We start from the raw sequence: 18,802 nt of genomic DNA, 5'->3' as shown, positions 1-18,802 counted from the left end.
TCACTGTGACGAGTTTGCTACGGTCTCCATAAATCAGTTAGACTATCTCTCTAAGTCTTTACGCTGAGAGAGCTGTGCCTGTGGGCTGTTTCCCCATGGCTGGGTTTAACTGACAAGGACCACTGTCTTTTGCACTCCCCACCACTTGCCACCGGCTGCTCTGATACTTGGCTAACAACAAGCAACATGACTGTGGGGCAAGGAGGAGTGCTAGACATCATCTTAAACTTGCCTGGTTCCACCCAACTGCTCAAGAAACTCTCTGACTTGAGAGCTATTGCCAGTTGCCACTTTGTTTCTGCTCTCCTTTCTGTGCAAGATGAAGAAATAAAGCTTTCAAAACAGACCCTCATCACCACTATTGAAATCACATATTGGTAAGACTCAAAGACCTGACCAAACAGGTAGGTCCTATGCTGTGACACAACCCAACTCTCACCACCAAGTGACTCCAGAGGCATGCTGCCACCAAAGGAAACCATGTCCCCCTGCCTAAAATGTAATGGCAAACGTGTGAATTGCTGTGGCAAGGATAGGAATGATTGCAGCTGCAAGACCAGTCAATTAGTAGAAAATGGTACTCAGTGGCAATGCTGTCACCTGGGAATCCAGGAGCAACACTCAATTCCATATCACTTGCAAAAGTGTGAACCAAATTGGGAAGGATTGGGAACACATCACCAATAGAGGGTGCACTCACAGCCATAGCCTATTTCTCTGGGTATCTCCCTGCCATTTACCAGCATTATTTCCTTCTTATCCAGTTTGAGATCAAACCAGTTGCCTCCATTCATGACACTGGGAAAACACTGCAACCACAGTATCTGGGGTTCAGTGAGGAGGAGATGTAGATCAGAGCGTCATCTGGGTTAGCTAGCTTTGCCTAATATTAATATTTAATTAGAAATCAGTCATTTGTTAGTGGGGGAAAACGTTAAAATGTGGTTTGTGCAGTATGATACTGCCCCCAAGGAAGTCTCAAAAATAAATGCCACATTAAGCCTAACACATTTCACATGCAGATCTCTCTCTCTCTCTCTCTCTCTCTCTCTCACACACACACACACACACGTACATTAAGTGAAAATAAGAGGTTACAGTAACTTAGTTTCAAGTTTGTGCAGCACCTGAAAAAATGTTGATTTTTTTTTTTAAGACAACCCCAAGGGGGAAGCTTGTGGGAAATCATCTAAATGGTGTGAAAAAAACCAGAGCTTTAAGATCTACTAGTTTAAACAAACATTGTTGTTTTGTCTTTAGCAGAAGCTAATGAAGTGCCCCACTTACTCTGCATAGCTAAAGGGTTATAACAACTAATACCAACATAGCCGTAGGTCAAGAAGCATGAGCTCAGCAACTGCCATTTAGTATTCAAGAGCCATTGCAAATCAAGCCAGGAAATCCATTGAAGCTGAAGAAATAGAACCACCTTCAGTTCTGCTTTGAATTCTATAGTGTTTACAGAAGAAACAGAAGACAGTAGGAGCTATGATTTATCACTACAAACAGTGAGGCAATATATGCAGTCAATGCTGGGATATGTAAACAATGCCCCGGCTTTTTTTTTTTTTTTTTAATCGCTATCAAATATTTCCAACAATTCTTTGACTAATCATTTTGCTTCTCCCCACCCATTAGATAAGCTGATGTTATCCAGAAGGCAATGAACCTGCTACACATGCACTCTGTGGAAATTACAAAAAGTATAGAAATACCATGTGGTATATATTCTAAAGATGGTTATTTCAAGTGAATATGCTGTTCTAAATTCATTCTAAATGAAGTTACTGGACAGCACAAATAACAGAATGAAAACCCACTTTTGTTTTGAAGGCCAAATCCTGCTTGCCGTACTCACGTGAAGAATGCCATTGGCTTGGATTTGGCCCAAAGACAGAAAGAAAAAAAAGCCAGATTCTGCCTCTATTTTCCTTCCTTCCATTTAATCATGTTTCATTTTATAGCACCAGACCATCACTCAGTACACTTGTACAACACCTTTCCAGATGGTCATTGATATTTTGTATATGGAGACTAATGCTTCTGTTTGATTTTTGTAATGTAGTGGTCCACTGAGAGCTCTCCTAACATAGACAACATTAAAATATTGACTATCTAATTAAAATATTCTGACTATGTAAATATTTAAACCAAATTGTAACACAAAGGGCTGCTTTTAAACACTACATGGTAGAAGTGTATCAAATTGCCCGCTGTTCACACTATATCCAGCTGAATTTCTAAGATTACAGCAAATGCTTGATTACAGGAAAAATCATCGCAGTTAAATGTAATTGGGTTCTCCTAAGAGATGCCATTACTCACCCAGTAGTTACTACTTTGCCAAAAAGAACAAGGACATTGCCTGAGAAAATGGAGAAGGCAGGTCTCTTTCCTTATTGTGGGGGCTAGGGTCAGCCAGACAAGAATTATTATAGATATGGGCGAAATGTCTTCATTCCAACACTGGAAGAAATAAAGGAGTCAAGATCCCTTGCGCTTGTTCGGCAAACCAGAGTTGCAGGCAGCCAGCATAAAATAGATTTGCACCTCTGTGGAACAGCTGTCTTTGGGGTGCAAGGATGCCAAGTTCAAAGGCAGAGACCAAAAGTCATCCTGCATTAGGGAAGTTTAGGAGTTCAGTGGCCAGCTCAGATTGTGGCTGGCTGAAGTTTACAGAAGGCTCTCATGGTTGTGTTATGTAACGTTTAAATACAAATGTTAAATACAAACTATCCAGGCCTTAAGAAGAACACCACAGTAAGCTGCTCTAACTTAGGGCATATCTACACTTACCTCCAGAGCGATCGATCCAGCGGGGGTCAATTTATCGTGTCATGTGAAGACGCGATAAATCAACCCCCGAGCGCTCTCCTGTTGAGTCCGGTACTCCACCGAAGTGAGAGGTGCAGGCGGAGTTGACGGGGGAGCGTCAACAGTGGACGTACTGCAGTAAGTAGATCTAGGTACGTCGACTTCAGCTATGTTATTCATGTAGCAGAAGTTGCGTGACTTAGATCGATACACACACACCCAGTGTAGACCAGGCCTTACACAGAGAACTTACACGTGTGGGCAGGGGACTGGACTCGATGACCTCTCGAGGTCCTTTCCAGTCCTAGAATCTATGAATCTATAAACTGATCTGCTGGATTAAGACACCTTTACATACACCTGCATGCATGCACGCACCCCCTTGAGTTACATGGAGTGCATCTTGACCACAGCTCTAGATCTGGGACAAAAGGGAGGTGAGGTATCATTCTAAATGAAATGATACAAAACCTGCAAGTGCATTCATTTATGATGCAGCCTGATGCAAATAGTCCTTGCAGCATGGAAAAGCTGCAATTTCTCTATCAGTCAAGGGGCAATCTCTTGAACCAAATTACACAGGAACCAGGTGATCCCAAAACAACATATGCCATTGACATCTTAGGCCTACACGTCTGAGTCAGACCTCACGTCAGGGTTAGAATTACGGCTAGGACAACCCCAGCAACCTCTGCTGGGTGGTTTCCCAAGCAGCCCGTGCTTTGAAGTATTCGCTTGTCTCCCAATTGGCAAGTTTGGAGAGAAAGACCAGCTTTGCCCCCATTCTGGAGTAAAATTTGTTTCATAATTTAAGCACCCTGCAAGGACTACTCATCCTTCAACCCAATTCAAACAAGCTGCACTACAAGGTTCATACCAACATCCAAAACCAAAGCAGACAAACAGTTTTGATTGCATGATAATGCAGTAGTTCAAAATACAATAGCTAGTATAGCAATGTATACAGTGCAAGCACAAACACTGCAAACATGCATTGCTAACCTACAACACTACTCCAGCACACATGGGGAAGTGAGAAAGCCTCCTAGTAGCTGACAGATGGGGCAAAATAGCCCAAATGTTTACAGCTCCCTTTACTTAAGGGAATTACTTCTCAGCCAGCCAACTAATCAGGGTCAATAGGGGCAACCAAGTTCCCCAATTCAAAATATTGGCTAATCAACTAGAATTTCCTGCTTTCTCTCCCTACTCACCCTTAGGAACTCTGGTCATATGCTCTGGGAAGTAAGGTGACCAACATTTTCAAAAATGGCCTGAAAACTACAGAGATATTTGATACTTTTTTTTTCATACCATGTTTTTGTGTATGCATGTGGAATAGCCACAGAACTACTCTTTTTTGCAGGCACAAATGCAGCACGTGACAACAATCTCAAGGTTTTGCATTCATAAAACTGCATGCACCATTTTAAAGGCACATTATAGGATACCTTGAAATATATTTGCAAGTTTAATTTACTGTCTGCAAGACACATCATAACATGCAGGCAGCATATATTACTAGCAGAACACAGAAAATATGAGGCAGTACAGAAGACTGACTCTGGGTTGACTATGCATTTAGGAAATGGAAAAATGCCTAATGCACCATTTTTAGACTTCACCAATTGGAGAGGCAGCACATAAAACACTAGAAATGTCTTTGATCTTGGCAAAATTAGGAGATAGGATTGTATTTGGGTCAACCACCCATTCCTCATGCACCCTGTAGGAAAAAAAAATATGAAGAAGAAAAGAGAACAGCACAACAAAGGCTGGCATTGCTCGTTTGAATAGAGACAATACATGCAAGCATGTCTAAAATAAAGATATTGTGATTAGTTTATACATTCCTTTTTTTAAAAACTGCATTAATTTTGATTTATATTTAAATAAAAATGATTAAATTTTATCTTCTAAGATGGAAATGTTGTGATAAATACTGGCTTATGGCCAAACTAATCTCTAAAGCCTACAGCTTACAGCCCCTGTTGTCTTGTATGGATATTTGAATGGCAATGGGTTTTATCAGTATTTCTAAAGGCACTCATTTAATTATGTGGTTGTAAGAATTTTCAAAACCCCAAAGAATTAACGCTACCAATACATATTCATATTTCTTAAGTTAATTCAACCTGAACATCTGAAAATATTATTTTAAAAAAATATGCTCATTTATTTTTATTTCTGTAAACACTCAAAGCGCTATTTTGGTTTTATTTATGCTTCCTTTATTTTTGTATAATTAAAAAAGTGATGTAGCAGATTGTCTTTATTTAGATTACGTAATACTGGCAACTGATCCACTTACAATATGTTGTGCTACTTGCAAAATTAGGTAGGGTTGGGAAAGAAGCAGGGTGTGCATGACAAGGAGCAAGTCCTGCTTGCTCTACTCATGGGAGTAAGCTTACGGGGGCTTGATTGTGGGCTCCAGGTGTAACTACATTGACTTCAGTGCAGTTACTCCCGATTTATAATACTATGAAATCAGAATCAAGCCAATTAACTTCAGTGAGTCTAGGCACACATTTACTTAAGGGATTTAGGGTGGGATCTTCAAATGTGCCTAATGACTTAGGAGCACAAGTGCCATCAACGGTTCAATGGGACTTGGGCTACTAAATCAAGTAAGCACTTTTGCAAATCATGCCATTCATCCTCATGCCAAGGGCAAAACCCAATGCAACCTTAATTATGGAGTCACTAGGCCACCCCCAAAATGTATGCATACTTTGCAAACCAAAGATGGCCACAAATCTTAGGTTTTGCAGCAGGCTGGCATGTTTAAAGACAATGCCTGCCTGCTGTAGAAAAACCAACACCATTCCAGTACCATGGCTGAAAGTTCAGGAGCTTCTAGGCTTATTCTGATACAATTAATGCATAAGTTTGTTCTACTGTACCAAGTCAGATTCTACCTTTGATACATGTGCCTCCCATTGCCTTCAGGATCTGTGAACAGCATGCTGGGGTAGGGATAATCAATCCTAAACCATTTCTTCAACACTACTCCAAAATTAGCTATATTTCCAGCACAGCAATCAAAATGACCACTTGCTTCCTACCATCAGAATCTTAAAAGCAAAATCCAAATCAAGAAATAAAGGAAGAATATGGAATATTTTCCATTATTATTAACCTGGACCACTCCAATGAGGGAGGTAAATGGGAGCTCTGTGCATATACCCCAGGGCAAAAATTCAGAAGCCACAGATTGAAATTTCATCAGATTCAAACTCATTTTATTGTTTTGAAGCTCCTAAACAATTCAGCAGGCTTCAGTTTAAACATGCATCACTAGGATCTTATTCTGAACATTCGTTCTAGCTGATGTTTTTAAAGTGCTTATTTTTGGATGAACACATTATCTTTTCTGCATTGTTCAGTTACTTTAGCTTTCACATTTTAGATATAGTATCGCTTCTGTTGACAGCAGTTTGCCTAATTTGATAGGACACTCATATACCTTAATTAGGAATGTATCTCTTTTATAGGAAATCATATGAAATTATTAATGTACTATTCAAATATATATGCTACATATAAAGAGAAAAATAATGTTACCACATTTTAGTTCTCATTTAAGCTTAACAATTTAGAAGAATCTAGGGTTATTTCTAGAAAAGGAATTACCATCTCTCTACCAGCTAGTAGCCATAGTAAGGAACACGGAAAGCCCTGAGAATCACAAATTTTGCCCTATTCCTAGTTTCAAGCACATGCCAGATAATTGATTTTTAGGCTTCTTCTAACCCATACTTCTATCAATTTAACATACATAATAACAAAATTAAGTTCCCTATGCTATCACTAAGGCTCCTTAAAGGACTTGCTTTGCCATAGAAGCCATGGCCTAGAGGACTGAAATCTCTAATGAAATGCTGGCTACATTTATTTATGCAGCTTTAGCAGTACCATAATTTGAAAATTATTCTTTTTCATGGACTTTTAGAGAGTCTGATGGCTGTAGTTGTTTCTCATGTTCCAGTGAGAGGATGGAGCCTGGTCTTACTATGTATTCGTTGTAGGGGAGGGAAATCTGTCCTCATCTTACTTTAAAATTTCTAAATAGCAGCCAATGTAAAGCCTTTTCTATACTTTACTAAAAATACCGGAATCCACTATTAACAGAGCTGTCAATAAGCAAAAACATCTTGAGTGTAGTCTTGTTCAGAAAAATCAATAATTGGTCCTATATTTGAGTGCTAGCCGGATATATTTTGAAATGTATATATTTAAGAATAACCAGACAGTAAGCATTTTAAATTGCATTTCAGACACTAATGCAAGCAGCTAATCCTATTTACATTCATATTAGTCTTGGGTATCTTTTTCCCTAAGATTTACACATTTGTATGCTTGCATGAGTTGAAGTGCTTTTTGCATGATATCAGTACTTTTGTAATTTAAATCTATAAAAGGCAATTTCTTTTAAATATACTTCCTAACAGTGGGTGAAAGAAGCACTAAACTTATTTGAGAGCTGTACACATCAGTAAACATGTGCACTGAACTCCAGGCAATGTGATGTGTGAGAATTAATCTTTTACTGTATTAGCTAAACGGAAAGATTCTGAGGCCGAAAGAAATACTCCGAAAAGGTCCATTTTTTCCACTCTGCTATCTGGAAAAATGTGTGGTTTTAGGATTATGATTTAGAAATGTAAAACTATTTTTTCTCCAAAAAGAGTGGTTAATTTGATATCTTTAGTTATTTACATGTAGTCATTTTCAAATGTACAATAAATGTAGCCACGTAAGTATTGCTGATGAATATTGCTGAAATCCAGTTTCTTGAATGCCCACCCCCATTACTTCACACACATGCCCTTCACTCAAAAAGATTAAGGGAATTTATTGATAAACAAAGCTTTGTCTCACCCCATAATATGGCTCCCAAGGTGTACAACATGTGCACCCCGACCCATTTTTATGCGCCTGTTCCTATGCTGTAGGTCACCCTTTTCTTTTTAACCATCTTCTCCTCCGCATTCTTCCCTTTGCTCCTACTATTTCTTTCATTCATCTTCAAAACCCCACCCCCATTCCCGGAAACCTCCCTGTCCTTGTGAGCCCTTGCACTCTACCATATATACCGGCTTCCTTCTTCCAGGCCCCCTTCCCTTGCCTGTCCTAGTATCTCTCCTATATGCCTCTTTTTGTAAATGTTATTGATATTTACCAATGCTGTTGATAACTATCACTGTTAGCAAGTGGGATGAAGTTGGGGAGAAGTTAAGAATTGGTGAACAGACTAGGGCAGTGGTTTTCAACCTGTGGTCTGCAGACCCCTGGGGGTCCACAGACTATGTCTCAGGAGTCCACGAAAGGCGACTATGAAATAAAGTTTCAGATCCCAGAACAGGCATTCCATTTTTCTGATCAAAAGTATGTGAATACCCCCACCTACAGGTCAAAACCCAGAAGTACTGTCATTACCATAGAAGTCCACGGTTTAGCGCACTTTCTCTCACTGCGTCAAATACTGTGCTAAGCACGAGCAACTTTTATATTTGAATCCTGTTCAGTCAGTTTTCAGTCTAAGACTTCTATGGTAGGAGCCCACAAACCACAGGATGAATTTCCAAAGGGGTCTAACACCTCCATTTGAAATTTTTTAGGGGTCTGCAAATGAAAAAAGGTTGAAAATGACTGGACTAGGGGCCAGCCTTGCCAGTCTGACTGGGACACAGGGCTCCCTGGTTCGGCCACCCCACACATCTCTATCCCTGTTACCTAGCCCAATTCACCAGCCCCAATACCCAGTCCAACTTCACTTCCATTACTTGTTCCTCCCATCTAAGACCCCTAACCTCAATTCCACATTAAAAACAAAACAGAGTCAATACAGTTAAACATATTTTTGAGGTTTGGTTTTTGAACTAACAAAGGCTTTTCAGTTGCACTTTTACAGGAAATAGGCCCAGTGAAAATGTTAACACCTTGTGTGTAACATGGGACATAGGCAAAACACACAATGGCAAGGTTTCACTGGCCCTTGATTGGAATGACCTGCATAATTCTCTCCTGGCTGCACTACTTGAGTGTGTGATCATCCCAATCTCAGGCTGATGAAGCCTTTCCGTTACACCAGACCCGCATGTATTCTCTTATATATACACTTACATAGACAGATGAGCACACATAGGGTGCACATTTATGTGCACATACATGCAGCTTAAAGAGATAACTAGATACAAAAAGAGAACAGGTGGCAACCATCTTGATTAAAGGCCATGTGAATATTCTAAAAATATGTGATTTCATATTTTGTCTCATCATACCCTTTAAAACAAGTAACACAGCTAACTATACAAGTGTTTATAGATAAGCTATCCACTGTCTGGGTACAGGCTGCAGAGAAGACTTTGGTTTAACAGCAGCAGCACAGCATTATTTCATGCTCTCCTGCACCCACTTTGGGGCTATTTGATCATGATTCTGGGGAGAAACTCACACATTACAAAGAGCTATTGCAAGTTACCTTTGTGCAGATCCTTCACACAGTGCATTCAGAGTTGTTTTAACATGACCTCCTTTCTAGCCTTTAGGAAATAGCTCCACAGAGAAAGTATTTTATTTTAGGCCTCCTGGCATTTTAGACTTGGAAACTGGATGCAAACATTGCTTCTGCAATTCCCTAGCCAACCAATGGGATCAGTCAGAATTGATCTCCGCTCTTTGAAATTAGCAGGTTTTGTACCATATTCCTAGCTTGTTGATTAATATTTGGCGGGAGGGGAGTGGGACAGAGGGGAGAGAAAGAAGGGAGGAGTAGAGAGGGGTGAAACAGCAAGCAATGGAAGGAACATAAAGGGAATAACATTGTTTTACTGTATTTCAAATAGTTATATGGATATGAAGTCAGTGGCAAACTAACACCCTCAACTTTCGTTAAAAGAACTATAAATCTGAAATGAATGTATAAATAATATGCAACTGTCTAGACAGTATAGGTCACTTGCAAAGAGACTGGGTCAGGAAAAAATTGTCCATCAGTCAGACAACCATAACTGATTCGGATGCTAAATAATGGTTTAGATATTCAGTATTCTATATATGTGAAAGGCTTCACTGAGCACTGGATCTTCCCAACCAGAGTAGCCTTCTACTTATACGTATCTTTATGCAGCCTTAGGAAAATACACATGCTATTTAAACATTAAAATTAATGGCAAAAGAAAGAGCTTTTTAGCAAGGGACTGGAACTAGCCTGTGTAATAGGCTTCTGGTAAAGCAAAAATAACTATCATACTCTACTCTAAACAAACAATCTAATCTTAAGATACTTATAGAATCTTAAACAAAGGGTAGGTGTTAAAACTTCAAATTGACAAAGAAACTTTTACCAGGCATTTGCCCATTATGAAATCACTTCATGGCTTTATTTAGGAATGGTGTAGTATAAGAGATCTATTCTGCATTTTTATATTTCTGTATATGCTAATTCTTGGCTACCTTAAATCTGTCATTACCACAACCACCACACACACTTTAAAAGTTTTAAAGCACATGCTTTGTGCGTTTTAGTTTCGCCACCATTCAATGCTTCAGAAAGAGAATGGATGGCCTTCAAAGTACTATTTCTGAACCCCTTATATACGTAATGCTTTCAGGCTATAGCCCGAGTTTGGGAAGGGATAGGGAACAATTTCCTGCAGCCTCTTAAGCACCTTTTAAAATGTAGCTAGTACAAAAATCATTTGTAGGAAATCTGCCACATACAACAACATACCATGTACCAGAGCTCAGAAGCTGGTATTATATCTGAAAGATAGGTCTAATTGCTGGGTAAAAAACAAGAATGCAAATCTAATAAGGCTACTAAAAGATAAGGCTTGGATCCTGCAACTGATAGCATGCAGGCAGACTGTTGCACCCATGTGGATAAGTTTGATTTCAAGGGGGCTCCACACGAATGTATTACAAGTTGCAGGATCAGTCTAAATATATGCCCAGACACTAGATAGATCTAGATCACAGACTAAGCTCTTTCAGGCAGGGATCATTTTTGTTGTGTTTGTACAGCACGTAACACAATGGAACCCTGGTCCATGGTTTGTGCTCCTAGGTGATATGGTAATACAAATAAATAAAATAAATACATACCACCAGCACCACCACCACTACTGCTTTAAATACACAGATCAAATTAAGTAGCAGTTACATAATGGCTATGCTCCACTAGCCCTTATATGCAAAAAAATCCAGTCATTACTCCTTACTTAATCTTCCTGCTGTTTATCAGGAGTGTGGATACACATGATTAAAATTCCCAGGTTCTCATTTCTGAGAGTTAGTCCCATATAATATTTACATTTTAAAAGTGTAAATGTTTTTATATTGAAATATCTAAGAAAATCAAGTATCTTGCATACATAGGAATTATATTGTATGAACCATCTGTGTGCCAAAGTGGGAATCTGTGGTTAGATCTCAAGTAATATGGCACTGCACCACAGTCCAGTTTGCATAGAAAATACCAACATATATGGCACACATTAAAACAAAACATGTAAACAAAAAGCAGAAAGTTACAGAGTGTAAAATACAATACAAGGGCCTAATCCTGACAAATTACCGAGAAAGAACTTATTCCCATCACTGGTTGCACGCAAGCACTACTGAGGATAGTAAGCATTATGCTCTGCAGTAAGCAGTGACAAAATTAAGTCCTTTGTGGGAAAGTCTTATCACTCATACAAAGCCTGGGTAAACTGGTCAGCTGTAAATCATCTATGCAAAGATAGGAAGACAATCTCCCTAAGCCAACTGATGGAGCACCTGCACAGCCACTCCATAGCAACTCCTATAGCCTCCAAGCTGCAGCCCTCCATTGCTAGCTGGACATGCTCCCACACCAAGCCATGCTACAGTAGAATATTATTTTCAGACTCCTCCTCTCCATGGTCTCGCTGCAATCTGCATCCCCAGCTCAGCAAAACTACTTTGTTTTGGGGCTTGCATGCTAAGGGAAGGTGTAGAAAAGGAGAGATGCATAATTTTTCTCCTATAGTTCATGAGTGAAGTCTTGGTCCCAGTTCAAGTTGATAGGAGTTTTGCCATTGACTTCAACAGGACCAGGAATTCAGTTTACATCTTTTACTGATGTTTTGTGGTTTTACTCTAAAAGCAAAAATACATAGACATGAACATTGTACACAAGGCTTTCAAATGGAAGTACCATTTTTAAATGAAATAACCTTCTTACAAAACTATGAGCAGCATATGTAGGTTATTTCATCTGCGTGGGCCTCCACTAACTCTCAGCTGAGTCAATGGAAAGGCTTCCATTGGGTTCACTGGAGACTGGATCAGGCACGATACAGTTAAATTACAGTGTTACATTTTGGAAAGTTTTCTTGTAGGCGCTGGAATTGGTCTTGTAAGATATCCCATCAGTTTAGAATATTTTTGTTTCTCTAATGGCATATGGGCAGAAGTTTAGAGTTTGAATAGCTTTTCACACATGGAATTATTCAAGAATAATTATTGTGGTTCAAATTCACACCCTACCTTAATCTGAATTAATTTTCAAGTATAGACCATCCCTCAGGGTATTAAGGGCCTGATCATCCCTGGGTTTACACAAGTTTTAATGCCAGTCTAACACCTATTTACATCAATGGAATTCATTCCAATTTACACTAAAGCAAGAGCAAAGTCAGCCCCAGAGTCTGCCTTATTTAGGATCTTCAATCTCTATTCTTCTAGGGGTTTCCTTTTCACTTTAAATTTTTTTAAATGATCTCAGTTCTTTGTTTGAGTTTTAAAATGGCTGTGCCAGTCCATGATAAAAATTAGATCCCAGTCTATGTTGCCAGTGTGAAGTTAAATGCATTATATTTGTTTCTTTGTATTAAATTTTCATAAACCTCTCACTCCTTTTAATCCTGCTGCCTATTATTTCATCAGGTGTCCTCTGGTACTTATGTTATATGAAGGAGTAAATAACACTTTCTCCACACTATTCATGATTGTATAGACCTCTATCATATCCCCCCTTAATCAATAGCAGGTCCGGATGATTGCGGCTCCCACTGGCCGCGGTTCGCTGCTCTAGGCCAATGGGAGCTGCTGGAAGTGGCGCTGGTCAAAGGACTTACTGGCCGCTGCTTCCAGCAGCCCTCATTGGCCTGCAGCGGCGAACTGCGGCCAGTGGGAGCCACGATCGGCCGGACCTGCGGACGGGGCAGGTAAACAAACCGGCCCAGCCCACCAGGGGCTTTCCCTACACAAGCGGCGACCCCAGTTTGAAAAACACTGCTCTACAGTGAAGACTGATGCAAAGAATTAATTTAGCTTCCCCGCAATGGCCTTATCTTCCTTGAGTGCTCCTTTAGCACCTCAATTGTCTCGTGACCCCGCTGACTAAGAATAAGCAATGCGAAACCAGGGGAAAACATAAAAGTAGGGCTGTCAATTAATAGCAGTTAACTCACACGATTAACTAAAAAATCAATCACAAATTAATCACATTGTTAAACAATAGAATACCAATTGAAATTTATTAAATATTTTGGATGTTTTTCTACATTTTCATATATATTGTATTCTGTTTTGTAATTTAAATCAAAGTGTATATTTTTATTACAAATATTTACACTGTAAAATGATAAACAAAAGAAATAGTATTTTTCAATTCACCTCATACAAGTATTGTAGTGCACTCTCTTTGTCGTGAAAGTGAAACTTACAAATGTAGATTTTTTTTGGTTACATAATTGCACTCAAAAACAAAACAATGTAAAACTTCAGAGCCTACAAGTCCACTCAGTCCTACTTCTTGTTCAGCCAATCGGTCAGACAAACAAGTTTGTTTACATTTACAGGAGATAATGCTGCCCTCTTCTTATTTACAGTGTCACCAGAAGGTGAAAACAGGCATTTGCATGGCACTTCTATAGCTGGTGTGGCAAGATCTTTATGTGCCAGATGTGCTAAAGATTGATATGCCCCTTCATGCTTCGGCCACTATTCCAGATGACCTGATTCCATGCTGATGACTCATTAAAAAAATATGTGTTAATTAAATTTGTGACTGAACTCCTTGGGGGAGAATTGTATGTCCCCTACTCTGTTTTACTCGCATTCTGCCATATATTTCATGTTATAGCAGTCTTGGATGATGACCCAGTACATGGTGTTCATTTTAAGAACACTTTCACTGCAGATTTGACAAAAACACAAAGAAGGCACAACATGAGATTTCTAAAGCTAGCTACAGCACTCGACCCAAACTTTAAAAATCTGAAGTGCCTTCCAAAATCTGAGAGGGACGAGGTGTGGAGCATGCTTTCAGAAGTCTTAAAAGCGCAACACTCCAATGCAGAAATTATAGAACCCGGACCACCAAAAAGGAAAATCAACCTTCTGCTGGTGGCATCTGACTCAGATGATGAAAAAGAACATGCATTGGTCCGCATTGCTTTGGATCGTTATTGAGCAGAATCCATCATCAGCATGGATGCATGTTCTCTGGAACGGTGGTGGAAGCATCAAAGGACGTATCAATCTTTAGCGCATCTGGCATGTAAAGATCTTGCCACACCAGCTACAACAATGCCATGCAAATGCTTGTTCTCACTTTCAGGTGACATTGTAAACAAGAAGCGGGCGGCATTATTTCCTACAAATGTAAACAAATTGTTCATCTGAGTGATTGGCTGAACAAAATGGACTGAGTGGACTTGCAGGCTCTAAATTTTACATTGTTTTTATTTTTGAATGCAGTTTTTTTGGTACATAATTCTACATTTGTAAGTTCAACTTTCAAGATAAAGAGATTGCACTACAGTATTTGTATTAGGTGAATGAAAACTACAATTTCTTTTGTTTTTTTTACAGTGCAAATAGTTGTAATCAAAAATAAATATAAAGGGAGCATTGCATACTTTGTATTCTATGTTGTAATTGAAATCAATATATTTGAAATTGTAGAAAACATCAAAAAATATTTAAATAAACGGTATTATATTATTGTTTAATCACAATTAATTTTTTTAATTGCTTGACAGCCCTACATAAAAGGTTTTTTTTTATCAGTTGGAAACGAGATGTAGAAGCCAATTGCAAAATGGTCATTTTAAGATTACCAAATGAGAAAGGCATGCTGGGAAAATTCGATGAAAGTTCAACTCTGCACCAGGGAGAGTTAGTAAGGTTCAGGGAATCACCAAGGAAGAAGTTATTTCTGTGTTGTTTCTTTCATCACAGATTAATATCTTTTATACAAACTATATAAAGGTGAGTATTTAAAAATCCTAATTAAAGAAGTATGGAAAGACCTGGTGAGGTAAATTCATATAAAATTCCAATATTCTTACAATCTGTGCATTTAAGAAAGCATTTTCAAATGCTTTAAGTATTGGACTAACTGGGCTCCCATTAAATGAGCAATGCCAAGCATCTGATATTCAGCTTCTGCGCTGACCACTTACATAACCCTGACAACTTACAAAATCTTTCAATTTATACATCTAGGGTAACATTTTCAAAGTTACCCTAGATGTGCCTAAGTGACTTAAGAGCCTGACACATTTAAAATTGACTTACCCACTTAAGAAACCTAAATTCCATTGGAAGTCAAAGATACTTTTGAAAATTTTAACCCTGGTGTTGTATGTACTGAAACAGTTCATTAGCCTGTTCTGTGGGTGTGATGGAATACACCAGGGGTAGGCAACCTATGGCATGCGTGCCGAAGGCGGCACGCAAGCGGATTTTCAGTGGCACTCACACTGCCCGGGTCCTGGCCACCGGTCTGGGGGCCTCTGCATTTTAATTTAATTTTAAATGAAGATTCTTAAACATTTTAAAAACCTTATTTACTTTACATACAACAATAGTTTAGTTATATATTATAGACTTATAGAAAGAGACTTTCTAAAAACGTTAAAATGTATTACTGGCACGCAAAACCTTAAATTAGAGTGATTAAATGAAGACTCGGCACACCACTTCTGAAAGGTTGCCGACCCCTGGAATACACCCATATTCGCACCCTGCACATTATTTTATTAATTGTTGTACAAAATATGCCTTGTGAGGTATAATTTATTAAGGTTGCAAAGTCAAGCAATCAAAAGTTGGGAAATGCCAAAATTAAGGTTGCTTGTGCAATCTTAATTAATCTCCCTAGTTTATATGCATTATGATACAGTCTTCAATTAATATTTTTTCACCCCACAGGACCTCTGCCTCATTCAGCGCACAGGGCAAACCTTCTCTGGAATCAAAGTTGTGTAGTGAAGGAGACTTGTCTGTAGGAGCCCTGCTTCATTCGTTGCAGAAGTAGTGAATGAGGCAGGGAGTTGCAAGAGGAGAAAGGATGGTCTCATGGTTAAGAGATCTGAATGCTCCTCTGGAGAAATGGATTCTATCACAGGATTCCTATCCCATGATAGGCAAGTTACTTAAATCAAACTTCACATTGTGTGCACATTTTCTGGGTGCCCGACTTGAAGCCCTGGGGTATGATTTGAAGATGTGCTGAGCACTCACAGCTGCAAGTGAAGTCTATGGGAGCTCTTCTTCAAAACAAAGAGCTATTAAATGCTAAATACTCTGAAAAAATTTAGATACTAGGTGTCTCAAATTTGACACCCCAAAATAGTGGGTACTTTTTACCTTAATCTCGGCGTGCCTCAGTTCCTCATCTGTAAAATGAGAATAAGACTATCCTCACCCCTCACAGAGGTGTTGTGAAAATAAACTCATTAATGCTTGTGAAGATTTAACATAAGGGAAGATATGCCAGTCACTCCTACAGCAGCTCTGGTTTGGGTCCCTGAGGTACTGATCTAAAGGACAACACTTGAAGGGATGATAGTTGATATAATCCAAACCCTGCCCACCTCCATCCCCCCACACAATCCTCACTTGGTTCAGTGTTTTTCCATCATCACTAAACTGACTTGTTGAGAACAAAAGTAAAAACTTGCAGAGATTACATGAAGAGGTATTGGGCTTTATAATGCCTCTAGACGTCTAAGGCTATATCAGGTTTCTCATTGGCCTATTCCTTTATTTTTACATTCCTTATTTAGTTGTAGGCAAAGAAGGAAAATATAAAAAGCTCAAGAAACTCAAGGGGAAAGCAAGATTAGCATGGCTGAAAATTTTGACAAAAACGGCTTTTTTTGAAAGAAAATTTCTGGTTTTGGAAAGACTGAGTTTTTAAATAAAAGTTTTTCATTTTTTTGGCAACCAAAACTGAAAGTTTCAGTTTTCCATAACCAAAAACCAAACCACATTTCATTTTACTGAAAATTTTCACAGAAAATAAATGCATTTTTTTGACTATTTCAAGCAGTTACAGAGTCTAACAGATGCAAGGAGAGAAAGCAATTAATAATCCAGGATTATGAGGCTAAAGTATGACTGCCGAGAAATGTGTGCTAGTGTTAAAAGAATCAGAGGCTTTTTTTTTTTTTTTTAGCTGCATCTTTCAGGAGACAGCCCAGTAGACGCACCCCAGGTGGGAGAGAAACCAAGGGTGGCAGCATTGCACCTCCACGATTCTGGGGCCAGTTTAGCCCCCAGCATAGGCTGGAGCAGCCTCAGTCAGTCCAAAGGACTGCCCAGAAGTCCAGAAATACTAGAACCCTCTGTTTCCCGCCATGTGTCCCATTCCAGCCCTTACCACAACCCCAACACACCCTTTTACCAACGTCCTGTCAGAAGCCTGGTGGTGTGGGGCCATTCTGACAGTCCTGTGCCACTTAGAGAACTCCTGAGCCAAGGGAACTCCCTGGTTAGAGGATCCAGAGGCGATCCAGTCCCCTTGAGTGGAGTGACAGAACAGGGCTGGAATGCAGTTCTAAATTTGGAGTGTGTGTCTTAAAGGGAAGATATGAAGGTCGAGCAGGGTGAGTAAGCAAAGGTGGCTTCAAGGTTCAGGACTCCTCTAAGTTTCATCAGTTGTCATCAGCCCCAAGAGGCCTTTCCAGTAACCATGCATCACCAGGGCAAAGGATCACCAAGGCCATGCCTCTTTGCTATGGACCACATCTCTGGAGGCCAGAAGGAGAGATGGAGTTGAGCTGCTGCACAGATTCTGTGGCACCTGAAGATTCCCCTTAAACTGGGCAGCCATAGAAAGCTTTGGAATCAGACAAATTCTTCATCTGCACAATGGAGTCCACACATGTGAAATGATATAGCCTTTACATGGGCATTCCAGCAAAGCAGTCATGTGTATGGCTGCATTTCTTCCCATGGCTGCACTCTTCGTCATATATTCTTCTTGAAAAAGTTATTCAGCAGCTTTCTGAGGATGGGCAGAGCAGAGAAAATGTGTGATCTAAAGTAAATCGAAGGGGGTCCTGTTCTTGTCACAAAGGGATCAAATTTCATGTCATTCATAGCACAACAGACTATCTTCCACTCTGTCAGTTCTGATTGGCCCATATCCTTTCAACCAACTGTCCTCAAGAAATAAACAGCACTGTATGGGAAAGGATTTGAGTTGCAGCACCAATTTGGAGTTAGCTTTACTCCCAACCCATTTAGACCTGGATTCATTCATCAGACCACGGTGCAGGAGGAGTTTTTAGCTGCACATATGATACTTAACATCCATACTGCTTACTAGGACTACAAAATTAATTTGCAGCAAGTAATTCAGTGAATTTGGTCTCTTTTTCTGTTCATAGAATAAGCTGGCCACCATTTCCTCTTTGACTCATTCTAAATTACTTGAAACCGCTTCTTACAAATTATTTTCTCTCTGATTGATCATGAACTCTTTGTTTTTGATGCTAACCATTTGAGTTGCATCAGTAAATTCTGACTGGTCATGCAAGTCGTATGGTATTGGACTATGTGAATATAATCACAAAGAAGGCTTGAAGAAGCCACAGGAGCTGTGTATCTCGCATTGAGAAGGAGTCATAGCAGATAAAGAAAGATTGGTAGATTTAGGAATGTTTAATCTTTATCTTTTGGGGCCAAACGGACTATGCCCGATTCGTCATTCCAAGGG

The sequence above is a fragment of the Chrysemys picta genome, chromosome 14 (genome assembly GCF_011386835.1).
Source record: "Chrysemys picta bellii isolate R12L10 chromosome 14, ASM1138683v2, whole genome shotgun sequence".
NCBI lineage: Eukaryota > Metazoa > Chordata > Testudines > Emydidae > Chrysemys > Chrysemys picta.
Note: the sequence above shows the minus strand (reverse complement) of the source record.